Source organism: Herpailurus yagouaroundi, unplaced genomic scaffold (genome assembly GCF_014898765.1).
Source record: "Herpailurus yagouaroundi ecotype Mexico unplaced genomic scaffold, PumYag 250, whole genome shotgun sequence".
Lineage (NCBI taxonomy): Eukaryota > Metazoa > Chordata > Mammalia > Carnivora > Felidae > Herpailurus > Herpailurus yagouaroundi.
In genome coordinates, this window is record NW_024412467.1 from 23,240,225 (window position 1) to 23,255,449 (window position 15,225).

General features: G+C 40.7%; 1 protein-coding gene across 3 annotated transcripts in view; it reads left to right on the forward strand.

The window, feature by feature from the left end:
* Positions 1-3,869: 3,869 nt before the first annotated feature.
* SERPINB6 (serpin family B member 6) overlaps positions 3,870-15,225 on the forward strand; it is a 33,211-nt gene continuing 21,855 nt past the window's right edge. The window contains exon 1 of one of the 3 annotated variants that reach the window (XM_040460471.1): positions 3,870-3,998. The gene's annotated coding sequence lies outside the window, so the exon portion shown is untranslated. Of the gene's footprint in view, positions 3,999-4,219; positions 4,322-4,585; positions 4,718-15,225 lie in introns of those variants that run through there. The other 2 variants (XM_040460472.1, XM_040460473.1) reach the window with 2 other exon arrangements.

A 15,225-nucleotide genomic window follows, 5' to 3' on the forward strand; every position in this document is an offset into this window, starting at 1 on the left:
ATTCATCAATCAATGGACACTTGGGCTGCTTCCATGTCTTGGCTATTATAAATAATGCTGCTGTAAACATAGGGGTGCATATATCCCTTTGAATTAGTGTTTTTGTATTCTTTGGAAAAGTACCCAGCAGTGTAATTACCAGATCATAGGGTAGTTCTATTCCTAACTTTTTGAGGAACCTGCTCAAACATACTGTTTTCCAGTGTGGCTGCACCAGTTTTCATACCCACCAACAGTGTATGAGAGTTCCTTTTTCTCCACATCCTCACCGACACCTGTTGTTTCTTGTGTTGTTGATTTTAGCCATTTTGACAGGTGTGAGGTTGTCTCGTTGTAGTTTTGATTTCAGTGTCTTATTTTAAGTCTATTTATTTGGGGAGGGGAGGGGCAGAAAGAGAGGGACAGAGAATCCCAAGCAGGCTTGCACTCTCAGGGCTCGATCTCATATATCGTGAGATCATGACCTGAGCTGAAATCAAGAGTCAGATGATTAACCGACAGAGCCACCCAGGCACCCCAACAATGTCTTACCTACCTGGTCTGTCTTTCAGAAGTGACTCATGAACCCAACCTGTTTGTCCAGTGAATCTCTGGGAGAGGTGGCTACAATTTCTTTGAAAGAACATCAGATATGAAGAACCATTAAGTACTGTAATATTGCTAACAGGATTGCCATGTCATTTGAATAACTTTTATGTTGTTCATAGGAAACATTGCAATTCTTACTATCTGTAACGAAAACCAAATAGATGTTAGATAGTTGCCTGAGAACTTATTTTATGGCCTTTAATGGAAGGGCAGAGGTTCTAGTTCTGGGCTAGTCTCAGAATTTTGCATTGCAGATGTGTGGTAAATATCCGTTTAATTAAATTGAGTTTGCTAAGCAATTGACCTCATCCGGGATAGTTCCATCTATTAGGGTTCTTTTTTTTTTTTCTTTTTTTTTTTTCTTTTAATCACTTAAGGCTTCAGGTGTCTATTTAGACATCTGGCTCATTTTCTGTGATCTGATTTTTAAAAGGTATAGTTAAATCAATACAAATCCATCTCTACTGCTTAGATCAAGGTAGAAATGCTCTTCCAGTTTTATGGAAATTAGTTCCAGTTAGCCTACACAACACTGAGAATATACATAAAGAACAATAGAATTACATAACATAAATGTCACGGTGAAATGTTCCCAGTTAAAAGGGGAGCATCCTTTCTTCTCTTTTTGTGTTAGGGTTGAAACGTCAGCAGAATAGAATGAATTTATTCAGGGTGATGTTTTAGTCACTGTTCTGGTCACGGGTGAGTTACTGTGCTGTACGCTAATGTCAAAACCAACTTGTGTTCAGTGAGCTGAATACAGGTTGCCGAATGCTTTTTGAATGGGTTTTTGTCAATCTATTATTTCCAACACTTAAAAGGGGAATTATTTTCAAAAATAAAACACAACCAAACAAAATATTTACCTGTGACAGTCCCAGATTCCTAAGTAAAATGAGCTGTGTTAGTATCATAATCAAGATTCTTGGTCAATCTTTATTTCCAATTTACTGATTGTAAATTCAGACTGCTTTATAAACACCTAAAAGGTTCTGTTTACTTTTATTTTACCTGGAGTACCAAAGTCCCAGTCCCCCATCCAGGGAAGTCCTGGGAGATGAAAGGCCATGCTGTTGCTGAGAGTCAGAGCTATATGGTTTCAGGCAGGGTTAACAACAGAGAGCAATTAAACCGGGATTGGAATGAAAAAGACATTCTCTGGAGCCAGATCTATTTGTTGACATCATTGCCGTATCTGAACTGAGTTTTCTAAACATTAGACACCAATGAATCACTGAATACTACTGAGCAACTAGCCTTTGGCCAATGGTCTGGGATATTCTTGCCTTCCACTCCACTGCCCTCTCTTCCTCCAGCCATCAGCTGGGACTGAATTGAAACTATACAAATACTGGAAGAAAACATTGGTGAACTGTATAATCTGGAGAACGAGTTTCTAACTATGAGTCAAAAATCTAGATGCAATAAAGGAAAAATCATTAAATGTGACTACATTAAAAAAAAATATGCCAAAATCACCAAAGCAATGTCAGAAAACAGATGAGAAGCTGGGAGAAAATATTTGCAACTTATACTACAAAGGACTAATGCTACTATATAAAGAGCATGTAAGAACTAAGAAGAAAAAGACCAAACAATTTTAAAAAATGAACAAAAGTCATGAACGGTTCATGGTGGGGTGGGGGGGGAACAAAACAACAAAGAGGCAATGCTTTTAAACATATGAAAAGATGTTCAACCTCACTCATAATACAGGATATGGTAATTAAAACTATAGGAGATAAAACATCTCTCCCCTATCAGATTGGTAAAAATCCAAAGATGTCCATGTATTACTGTTAGTAAGGCTGTGAAGAAGCACTCAGATATAGCTGGGGAGAGGACAAAATGATACAAGCCCTATAGGGAGAAATTTGACAATAGCTAACAAAAATATATGTGTATTTGTCCTTTGACCTAACAATCCCATTTCTAGGAATCTAGGAATCTGGATTGGTGGATATTTATCCATCAATACAAAAGAGTATTTACACTAATATATTTCTAGTGAAAGCATGGTCTACGGAACAGCAGCCTCAGCTACCTGGGTGCTTGTTAGAAATGCTGAGTCTCAGGACCTACTGAATCAGAATCTGCATTTTAACAATACCCCAGATCATTTACATGTGCATTCAAGCTTGAGAAGCACTGCACTAGGTTATTCGTGGCATTATTGGTAATGACCCAAATGGAAACAACCCAAATGGCCACCAGTGACACATGAAATACAATCAGCCATGAAAAGGAATAAGGATGCTGTGTAGCAAATACAGAGATTTCCAAAATTTATTGTCAAGTGAAAAAAGCAAGTTGCAGAACTATCGACAGATAACAAAGGGATAGGTAATAGAATGACACTCTTTTGATAAGTGTGCACACGCATACACACATACATGTTTGCAAAAAGGTCAGCTGGAAAGACAAGCCTGAAGCTAAACAAAACTGGGTTGATATCTCTGGGCATTACTTTATGTTTCACTACTCCAAAAATAAAATTTAAACCGTCACAACTGGGAGAGGGATGCTACAGGCATGCAGTGGGTAGAGGGGCCAGGGATGCTGTTAAACATTCTGTAGTGCCACAGCACAACAAAGAATTATCCAGCTCAGGTGTTAACAGTGTCCATGTTGAGAAACCCTGGCCTAGGGTAAGGATGGAGGAAACGCAAAAACAATTTGAGGTTTCCAAAATTAAACTCATTGTTAAAACGTGGCTAGCGTTTTCCCCTTCTCCTCTCACCTTTCCGTTCTCCATGACTGCTCCAAGGTGGCAAACATGGACTTTGTACACATTTGTATAATTTGTTAGTACCCTGGAGTTTAATTCACATGGGCCAGAAGACTACTGCATTATGAACACACAAGATGATCGTGTAGGCTTTATTTAAAATTTCTGTCCCGCACTGTGCAACTTATGCCTACGTACCAAGAACTGGCACTTTTCTGGTCACTGACAACATTAAGTCACAGTCTCTTTACCAAGTCACAGTAAAGCGCTGGTGTGTCCGCGTACTGTCGCTCTCTGACTGAAAACTCCAGAGGTTTTCGTTTGATTCATCTACCTGGTGGCCCAGTGGGCGAGGTCAACGCAACTAGACTAGAAAAGTACGCGCGGCCCATAGGCCGGCCCCAGGGTGACGGTCAAAGTGCAGTGGAGTACTTGGCGCACACCTGGTCACCTCCCTTCACCGCCCTCCTGGGAGCCCCAGGCTGCTGACGGACAGCCGCCCCGGGATCTGGAGATGGGCGGTGCGCTGGCTCGCTTCCCCTGACTCCGCCCGCCCTCCGGCTCCGCTGGTATTTGAGGCCCGGAGCTTCTCCCTTCTCTCCAGACCGCCGCGCCAACCCTCCGAGGTATCGTGTGGTGTGGGACCTGCCCCGGCCCGCGGGGACGAGTCCTCCACTCCAAGGCCAGGAAAGCGCCGGAGGCAGGGTGGGGCCGCGAGGAGCGCGTGGAGGGGCTGAGCTTGGTAGCTCAGGGATCGGGGTTTGCGGGGGACGGGGGCGTGGCCATGCAGGGCCCGGGGGCACGTAGGGAGGGCGTGGCCTCGCGGGGGTCGGGGACGCGCGTGGGTAGGGCGTGGCCTCCCGGGGTCGGGGCGCGCGTGGGTAGGGGCGTGGTCACGCGGGGCCGTGACCCTCGAAATCTTGACGGGGAGGGGGTGGGGTATGAGCGTTTGGGCTCGGGTTCCCTTGAAAAGTCCAGTGGTCTGGCGGACAGTGACACCATCTGGTGAGTAGTGTCTGGCCGCCCAGACCCGGACGCGCAGCCCCGGGTCCGCAGTGGAGGCAGCGGGAGCCGGCATGGGGGCTGCGCTGAGCGTCCAGAGCTGCTGCGCGGGGCCCCGCAGCCACAGGTGACCCCGCGAGGCCTCCGGCCACAGGTGACCTCGCCTGTTCTGTCCGCGAGGCGCCGGGCGTTGGGAACCCAGGGTGGGGGGCTTGGAGGCCTGAGAGAAGGCCAGGGGTCGGTGCCAAAGGCGGCCGAATTTGGGCTCCCCAGCGCCTATTCACTGAAACTGCTCCTTGGTGATCTTCCTGCCCACCCGGTGTGGCCTGCTGGCCTGTGGTCAGGTGCTTCGCAAATTCCGCAGCACCTTCCAGGTTACTTAGGCCTGCGAACATAATCGTGAGCATCATTCCAGATATTGTTACCTCTGGGGCGCCTGGGTGGCTCAGTCAGTTAAGCCAGATATTGTTACCTCTGTTTTGTTTTGTTTTGTTTTTTATTAAACTTACTGCAGACAAAATATTACAAGATGTGGTGTCTTCAGGGCTAAGAGGACAATGGGGAAATTTTTAATCATACTTGGGGTTTGTGTGCTAGATGAAATTGGCACATGAATTACTTTCTTCCCCCTCTTCCCCACATAAAGCTCAAGTTTAGAAAAGAGAAGTATGGAAAATTAATATTCATATGCTGCCAGGAATACCTAGATGCCAGGGTGGAACTGGGTCAGTGTTGGTACTTTTGCTGCCTGGGCCTGTACAACTGTACCTGGGGACAGGAATATGACCCGAGGCTACCTGCTTCCTCCTGGGTGTGGTTTAGGACTGGTGTGGTGAGATGGGAAGAAATGAGAAAAATAACCTTGGATTCAGCATTGTATTGCTGCATTGTATTTCTGGGGCTAAGAAATGTGCACTCTGGTTGACATGAATGAAACTGTTATCAGTATTACAGGGTGTGTTCCAGTATTGCATGATTACTTTTGAGTGATTGTATCCTTCGGTTTATACCATCACAGAGAAAGGGTGCAATTTTAGTCATACTTGGCCACATAAACTAAATATTTAAAATTATACAAGGCCAATTCCAATTCAAGGCATTTTATTACATTTTAGCATCTTATAGTTAGCTCCACCTGTAAGAGTAGAGTGAAATTAGAATGAATGGAGTCATCATTATTTTCTGTTCATACTAAGAGCACCCTCTATCACACCAAGTGTGTGTTGTAAGACCTGGGGAGGGGGTGGGGGAGGAACCACACACCTTATGTTTCCAAGCTTGCTGACCTGAGATCAGGCCTAGACAGAAGAAAGGAAATAGTGTATAATCCTACCCATTTGTTGAATACCCACTGTGTGCCAGACATTACTTTATTTAATCCTCACAGTAAACCTGCAAATAGAAGGAATCATCCAGGGACACCTGGGTGGCTCAGGTGGTTAAGCTTCTGACTTCGGCTCAGGTCACCATCTCATGGTTGGTGAGTTTGAGCTCTGAATGGGAATCTGTGCTGACAGCTCAGAGCCTGGAGCCTGCTTTGGATTGTGTCTGTCTCTCTCTGGGGGGGGCCGCCCCCCCCACTTGTGCTCTGTCTCTCTCAAAAATAAATAAACATGAAAAAAAACTAAAAAAATAGAAAGAACCATCCCCTGTTTACATACTAGAGAACTGTTGTTCAGAGAAGTAAAATACACATATGCTTACACACAGTATACACACAAGTACACCAGAAAACAAAGGTAGGGATGAAGCGGAAGCCCACGTCTCCATTAAGCCAATCTTTAAATGGTTGGATTTTGTAGGAAATTAAGGCATCTTTAATCCAAGAAGCACAAATAGTGACACCTTAAAAAGTTAACAATCAGTTGAATCAAATCAATTGTGAACAATAATTGCTCAAAGATACTAATATGGGGAAAATTAGTGCTAGGGGGAAAATAATAGTGCTAGGATAGATTTGATTTGTTAGTCTTGTTTTATACACACACTCATGTGAAATAGAAAACCTTACTACCCAATTTTTATGTTTGTGATTAAGTATTGTTTTTATTTTTAAAAGGTATACTGTTATTAAAACCATAAATAACTTTGGAATATATAATGCATTTTGCACGTGTATGTGTACATCTGTGTGTTGTATATGAAGGACACTTTTGGCTGTCTTACTGAAACCAAAATAGTAGGGACTTGGAAAGCCAGTGATAGGTGTTGAGTTTCCAATGTGATCTGTGAGATATGCATCCTTATTACTGGCGTGTTCATTGAATGGATAAGAGAAATTTTGCACTTCCTTAAAAAAAAAAAAAAAAGAAATCCCACACTATAAAAATCTCACTAGATTGTTTATAATTTTCTTTGATATTTGAAATATTGTAGTGAGTGGTAAACTATTTAAATTTGAGTTTATTTTTGTTTCTCTTCTAGAACTAAGATCACTTTGATCTTTTATGATTATTAAGAATTTGTATGTTATTACAAAGTGATAATGAAAGTTCTATGATTATGTACTAGTGGCCTATAATTAGTGGGCTATTTTCAAATTCACGTTTTATGGGTCGCCTGGGTGGCTCAGTCGGTTAAGCGGCCGACTTCAGCTCAGGTCAGGTCATGATCTCACAGTCTGTGAGTTCGAGCCCCGCGTCGGGCTCTGTGCTGACAGCTCAGAGCCTGGAGCCTGTTTCAGATTCTGTGTCTCCCTCTCTCTGACCCTCCCTTGTTCATGCTCTGTCTCTCTCTGTCTCAAAAATAAATAAAATGTTAAAAAAAATTAAAAAAAATTCACATTTTAGGGCAAGATGGATTTTAATAAATAGCATTCAATGCTTGGGCATTTATTTCACAAGTAAAAGAGGAATTGGGTAATAGCCAAAGAAATGGCTTTTAAACATTATTGTTTAACTGTGCTCACAAAAGTAGTTGGTAAATTTGTGATCATATGTGTTCAGTTCCTTTCTCTCATAAAACTCTACTAAAAATGACATCAAGGAGCCCTTGAAAGCATTAAAAACAAAGGACAAAGAAAAGGAGAGGGGACAAACAGTGGCCAAGTGATGTCAGAATTTGGGAGGAAAGTGATGGAGGAGGAGTTCCATGACAGTGGTCAAGGTTGGAGGCTCCAGTACCTGCAAAGGCAGGAATGAAGTGCAGGGCTGCAAAATGGGGCCCTGTTAGAAAGCGTGTTGCCAGATCCATTAGACCCCCTGGTATCCCTGAACCTGGCAACTAGGCAGCCACCTGCCAGAAGATCGGGTTTCAGCCATTTGGGATCTGATGCTCAAACTCAGGGACCCCAAGCACTGGGTTGAATTGAGGAGATTACTGATCTGATAGAAATTCCCCAGCCCTACCCTGCTTGCTTCCAGAACACCACCAGCAGCCAGATCAGAAGGTTTCTCCCATTTGCTGTACAGCAACAAAAAAATGCAGCGATCAGGTGATCACACTGCATGAAAGCCTCCAGCTGACTTCCTCTCCATGTAAACAGAATTTGCAACATTGTTTTGTGTTTTCCTCTTAAATGTGACTGCTCCCCAAGGATTGTCCCCCATTTGTGGGAAGCCTGTGTATGAAATAGACTTAGATAAAGCAAACACCAACCACAATAACAGCAACAACAAAAGCCTCAGAGAGAGATGGTGAGTGTAGGGAGCAGAAGACATCTCAATAAAACTGTAATGTTGTTCTCCAAGGAATTGGAATGGAGGGCTGTAAAGAAGGAACAGCAGAGAATAAGAAGAAATCCTTGGAAGTTAAAAATATAATGGCTCAAATTAGAAAAAAATCAGTAGAAAACTTGGAAGATAAAGTCATGGACATCCTTCCGGAAATGGAACAAAAATGGCACTGTGATGGAAAATGCAAGAGAAGAAGAGAAGAAAGAGCAGAGCTTTCCACCTCTGTAGCAAGCAGCCTTGCCCATCTCACAGCACCCTACAAATACTGTTTTCAGTGTGTGCCGTGATGAAGGCGCTTAGTATCTGGTAGATCAGTCCACGAGTTCTAGTGTCTGACTAATAGAGGATACAGAAAAAGAGAACAGAGTCAGTCTGAGGGAACTAACTCCTGACTTAATTTTTTTCCCAGAGAGGAAGGAAAATTTGAATTGCTAGATTGGAAGGGTCCCCCAAGTGCACAGCAAAATAAGTAAATGGGGCCCCTCTTAAGGACACACTGTGACATCTCAGAACATCAGGGATAAGGATAAGAATTTGTGAGCTTTTTGAGAATGAGGATGTGGGGAAGGGGGAATGGAGCTGGGGTCAGAATGTCATCAGACTTCCCAACAGCAGAGCTGAAGGCTGGAAAGCAATAAAGCAATGTGTCAGAAATTTGGATGTAAAATAATGTGTAGTGCATTCCAGACCCTGAGAAACTGTCAGTCATGTGGAATGGTAAAGACTTCTGGGCATGCAAGATCCCAAAATGTATGCATTCTGTTTTAGAAAACTATTGGACGATTTCCTTCATCAAAATGAGGTAAACAATGAAGCAGGAAGACATTGGGGTCTGACACAAAGGGTATTTTTAGCAAAGAGATACCTCAGAGAAGATAGCAGTGTGGCAGGCTGAAGAGCAGTCCAAAATGTGGCTGATAAACAGTTGAATCAACACGTAGGTATAGTGAAAGAGAAAAGTGATGCACTTGCAGCCCAGATGAACACCTCTAAGTGCAATTATGTTTTATTTTATTTTATTTTTATTTTATTTTTAATTTTTTGTATTTAAAAAAATTTTTTTAATGTTTTGAGAGAGAGAGAGAGAGACAGAGTGTGAGCGGGGGAGGGGCAGAGAGCCAGAGGGAGACACAGAATCTGAAGCAGGCTCCAGGCTCTGAGCTGTCAGCACAGAACCTGATGTGGGGCTCGAACCCACAAGCTGTGAGATCATGACCTGAGCCAAAGTCAGATGCTTAACTGACTGAGCCACCCAGGTGCCCCTAAGTGCAATTATGTTTTAGAAAAATTAGGTGTATAAAAACTTTATGTGGCAGTCTCATTTACAGCATAGCATCTTAAGGACTTGCAAGGAAACCTCTATCCAGCTTTGTCCATGGGTGTGGCCCAAACAATAACACCAAAACTCACACTTCTTGAAGATTCAGATTTTGTATTTACAATTCTCCATTAAAAGAAACCAGGAGAAGGGCTGATACCTCATGTCTTTGGACTGGAAATAAAATAGATAGGTAAGTAGATAGATAGATAGATAGATAGATAGATAGATAGATAAGAACCAGGGTTGTTGCCCTAGAGCAGGGATGTTTGAGATCAACATGTCAAGATAAAATAATCAATTTCAAGAGACCCCCCACTAGCACAGTTAATGACAGTTTGAACGCCAACAAGAAAACCAAGATCAGCTAATTTAAATGCATTGTCAAGGGGCGCCTGGGTGGCGCAGTCGGTTAAGCGGCCGACTTCGGCTCAGGTCACGATTTCGCGGTCCGTGAGTTCGAGCCCCGCGTCAGGCTCTGGGCTGATGGCTCGGAGCCTGGAGCCTGTTTCCGATTCTGTGTCTCCCTCTCTCTCTGCCCCTCCCCCGTTCATGCTCTGTCTCTCTCTGTCCCAAAAATAAACAAAAAACGTTGAAAAAAAAAATTTAAATGCATTGTCAAAATACCTGAGTCCATTAATAAGTTCAGATGAGGCAGACAAAATGAGTTTTAAAAAGGCACAGAAGAATTTGAATAATGTTTTTCAGGAAATGCTGTGTGATGATCCATATGTGATTGTTATGTAAAAAGTTCTGTTATTCCAGGTTCCTAGGCTAACATTAGCACAGTAGTTCTACAACCATAAAGGCCTAAAAATTCAACTAAAGTACTTATAGACAGAGTCTACAATGCAGGTAGAGGAAAACGCATAGCACTTCATTTTAAAGAAAGACATTGGGTTACCAGGAACTGAAATTTGGTGTTTGGATGAGGCCTTGTAAAATCCCAGCAAAGGGAGAAGTGAAGCTCAAAACTCCCCCACTTACTGGAATGTGCTGGTTACTCACTAGAGTGAGTGCTGGGTTCCAAGGAGCAGCTGGGATGGCATGGTGACCAAGAATCAGGCTCCCTGTGTTTGTGTGTGTGGGGGAGATGGTCCCGAAGCATTAATATCACCTTAGGAAATATATAAGAAGATATAACAAAGTTAAAATATGCTAAACCCGTGGTGTTAATACTTGAGCACAGGGGTAGAAATGAGTTTGTAACTAATGTTTTGTGTCTTAAAAAAAATTTTTTTTTTCGTTTATTTTTGAGAGAGAGACAGAGCATGAGCTGGGGAGGGGCAGAGAGCAGGGAGGCATAGAATCTGAAGCAGGCTCCAGGCTCTGAGCTGTTAGCACAGAGCTGGATGCCGGGCTCGAACTCACGAGCTGCGAGATCATGACCTGAGCAGAAGTCTGATGCTTAACCAACTGAGCCACCCAGGTGCCCATTTTGTGTATTTTTATTTTTATTTATTTTTTTAATTTTATTTTTTATTTTTTAAAATTTACATCCAAATTAGTTAGCATATGGTGCAACAATGATTTCAGGAGTAGATTCCTTAGTGCCCCTTACCCATTTAGCCCATCCCTCCTCCCACAACCCCTCCAGCAACCCTCAGTTTGTTCTCCATATTTATGAGTCTCTTCTGTTTTGTCCCCCTCCCTGTTTTTGTATTATTTTTGTTTCCCTTCCCTTATGTTCATCTGTTTTGTCTCTTAAAGTCCTCATATGAGCGAAGTAATATGATTTTTGTCTTTTCTCTGACTAATTTCACTTAGCATAATATCCTCCAGTTCCATCCCCATAGTTGCAAATGGCAAGACTTCATTCTTTTTGATTGCCGAGTAATACTCCATTGTATATATATATACCACATCTTCTTTATCCATTCATCCATCGAGGGACATTTGGGCTCTTTCCATACTTTGGCTATTGTTTATAGTGCTGCTATAAACATGGGGGTGCACATGTCCCTTAGAAACAGCACACCTATATCCTGTGGATAAATGCCTAGTAGTGCAATTGCTGGGTGGTAGGGTAGTTCTGTTTTTAGTTTTTTGAGGAACCTCCATACTGTTTTCCAGAGTGACTGTACCAGCTTGCATTCCCATGTTTTGTATATTTTTAAACGTGTTTGAAAGTCTTAGATTATCCTAGCTTATTGGATATGTAAGTCTTGATTTATAAGGTTTATAGAAGTCTAAATGTTTACTAAGGTTTAAACATTTTTAAGTTTGCTTTAAATATTTATTTTTTTCATTTTTTTAATGTTTATTCTTGTGAGAGAGAGAGAGGGAGAGAGAGTTAGTCTGACAGGGGGCTGGAACTCATGAGCCATGAGATCATGACCTTAGCAGAAGTTAGATGCTTAACCCCACCCAGGGACCATTAAGTTTGCTTTGAAAGATGTCAAAAGCATTAAAAAATCTGATATATTAAAATAAATAACCGATGCTTAAATATTTAAGCACAATAATTTCTTTGCAGTGTAAGCCGTATACTGCCAAACAATTGACAATTAATGAAAGTATTTTAGTAGGGAATGTTGTTCCCTGTCTATGAAAATTCCTTTTGGGCAGGAAGGCCCCTGTGCTCACCAGCAGGGCGATAGACTGGGAGAGGAGAAGGGGACCAGTAGATGACTCTGTGTATCTGAGCATATGAAACAGTTAGTGGAAAGGTCTAGTGACATGTAGAACATTTGGGGGAAGTTGCCATAGCTACATAGAAAACTAAAGAAATGTGGGGGGAAAGTCAATATTAACCTAAGGAAAAGCAGTGTTAAGTGATAGGAATTGTGCCCCTAGGATACTACTTGGTTTAGCACTGATCACTACTAACTCTAATAAAGCAAGCCATGGGTGGGGAAGGACAAGGGCAGCAGTGTAAGAGAACCTGTAGTTATTTGTGATATCTCTTTGAGCACTGTCTGACATTTAAACTAAGTGTGTGAATATTAATTTCAGAAAAATAAAAATGAACCAAATCCTGGCCCCTAAAAATAAGAGGCATGTTGTAGAAAATGTGAAAATGCAGAAAAATATAAAAAACATAAAATGACCTGTAGCTGAGAAACATTGGGTACACATTTCCTTCCATTCTGTCTTTAAAGTATGCCTACATGTACTTTTCTTCCTAGTTAACATGGAGAACATTTAAAAGTTGTATTTATAGTGTTATATCCTCTTTTTCAGCTTAATTTTGTATAGCCTGGAACATTAGTATGATTTTTAAAAAATGAATACCTCCTTTACTATCCATCATGAATGTGACAGAATTTGTGGTTCTCTGTTGTTGGGCATTTAAAACTTTTCTATAGCATATGAAGTAGTTAGTAGTTGCTTTTGTCCGTAATATTTTTTTATATTAAATTTATTGTCAAATTGGTTTCCATACAACACCCAGTGCTCATTCCAACAAGTGCCCTCCTCAATGCCCATCACCCACTTTCCCCTCTTCCCCACCCCCCATCAACCCTCAGTTTGTTCTCAGTATTTAAGAGTCTCTTATGGTTTGCCTCCCTCCCTCTCTGTAACTGTTTTTATTCCTCTCTTCCCCTCCCCCATGGTCTTCTGTTAAGTTTCTCAGGATCCACATATGAGTGAAAACATATGGTATCTGTCTTTCTCTGCCTTATTTCACTTAGCATAATACTCTCCAGTTCCATCCAATGTCCATAATATTTTTTACGGTTTTATTGAGAAATCATTGACATATATCACTGTGTAAGTTTAAGGTATACAGCATGATGGTTTGATATACATATTTTGTGGAATTATTACCACAATGGGGGGGGGGTTCAGCTAACACTCATCTTCTCATACAGATGTGATAAGAAAAAAAGAGTAAAGGGAAAAAAATTCTCCTTGTGGTGGTAACTCTTAAGACTTACCCCTTTAACTATCTTTTAACTACCTTCTGACATAGCTAATGGCAATATTAGTTTACAAGCATCATGTTGTACATTACATCCGTGATACTTACGTATCCTGTATTTGGAAGTTTCTACCTTTTGACCACCTTCCTCCAGTTTCCTCTCCCTTCAACTCCCACCTCTGGTAACAAGTCTAAACTCTTTCTTATGAGTTTGTTTTGTGTTATTCCACATATCAGTGACATCATACAGTATTTGTTTTTCCTCTGTCTGAGTTATTTCACATAGCATAATGCCTTCAAGGTCCATCCATGTTGTTGCAAATGGTAGGATTTCCTTGTTTTTTTTAATGGCTGAATATTATTCCATTGCATAACTGTACTGTGTATATATATATATATATAGATAGATATAGATATCTATATATAGATATATATATAGATATATATCACAACTTCTTTATCTACTGATCCACAGATGGACACTTAGGTTGTTTCCATGTCTTGGTTATTTCAAATAATGCTGCAGTGAGCATGGGAGTTCAGATTATCTTTTCCAGTTAGTATTTTTGTTTCCTTTGAATGTAGTCCCAGAAGTGGATTTGTTGGATCATATGGTAGACCTATTTTTAATTTTCTGAGGGTCCTCCATACTGTTTTCCATAGTGGCTATACCAATGTCAATAGCAGTGCACAAGAGTCCCGTTTTTCTCCACATGCATACTAGAATTTGTCATCTTTTGTCTTTTTTGATGATGGCCATTCTAACAGGCATGCGGTGATATCTTATTGTGATTTTAAATTGTATTTCCCTGATGATTAGTGATGTTGAGCATCTTTTCATGTACTTGTTAATCCTTCCTATATCTTCTTTGGGGAAATGTCTATTTTCAGGTCTGTTGGCCATTTTTTAATTGCTTTTTTTTTTTGCTGTTGAGTTGAATAAGTTCTTTATATGTTTGGCTATTAACCCCTTATCAGATAATACAATTTGCAAATATTTTTTCCCACTTCCTAGGTTGTCTTTTCACATTGTTGATGGTTTCTTCTGCTGTGCAGAAGCTTTTAGTTTGATGTATTCCCACTTGTTTATTTTTGATTATGTTGCCTGTGTTTTAGGTGTTACATCCAAAAACTCATTACCAAGACTCATGTCAAGGAGCTTTGTTTCTATGTTTTCTTCTATGAGTTTCATGGTTTCTGGTCCTACATTTAAGTTTTTTTAAACATTTTGCATTAATTTTTGTGAGTGGTATAAGATATGGGTCCAATTTCCTTTTTTTTAATATGTGAATATCCACTTATCCCAGCACTATTTATTGAAAAGACTGTCTTTTTTCCACTGAGTATTCTTGGCTCCCTTGTCAACTCTTAGGTGACTGTATATGCTTGGGTTTATTTCTGGGCTCTTGATTCTGTTCCATTGGTCTATTGCCAGTTTTTATGCCAGTACCGTACTATTTTGCTGACTATAGCTTTATAGTATAGCTTGAAAGCAGGAAGTGTGATACCTCCTGCTTTGTTCTTCCTAAGGATCTCTTTGTCTATTCAGGATCTTCTGTGGTTCCGTATAAATTTAGGAGTGCTTTTTCTACCTCTATAAAAAATACTCTCAGGATCTTGATAGGGATTGCCTTGAATCTACAGATGGCATTTGGTAGCATTGACATTTTAACAATATTAATTCTTCCAATCCGTGATTATGGGATAGCTTTCCATTAATTTGTGTCTTTGTCAATTTTTTTCATCAACATCTTAATGATTTTCAGCCCAGATATCTTTCATCTCCTAGTTAAATTTATTCCTAAGTATTTTATTAATTCTAATGCTATTATAAATTATACCTATTTGTTTTTTTCCAACAATTTTGTTGTTAGTGTATAGAAATGCTATTGATTTGTGCATGTCAGTTTTGTGTTCTGCAACTTTATAGAATTCATTGATTAGATGTAACAGTTTTTGGTTGAGTCTGTAACATTTTCTATATGTAGAATCATGCCTGCAAATAGAGACAGTTTTACTTTTTCCTTTTATTTTTTTTTATTTTTTTTTT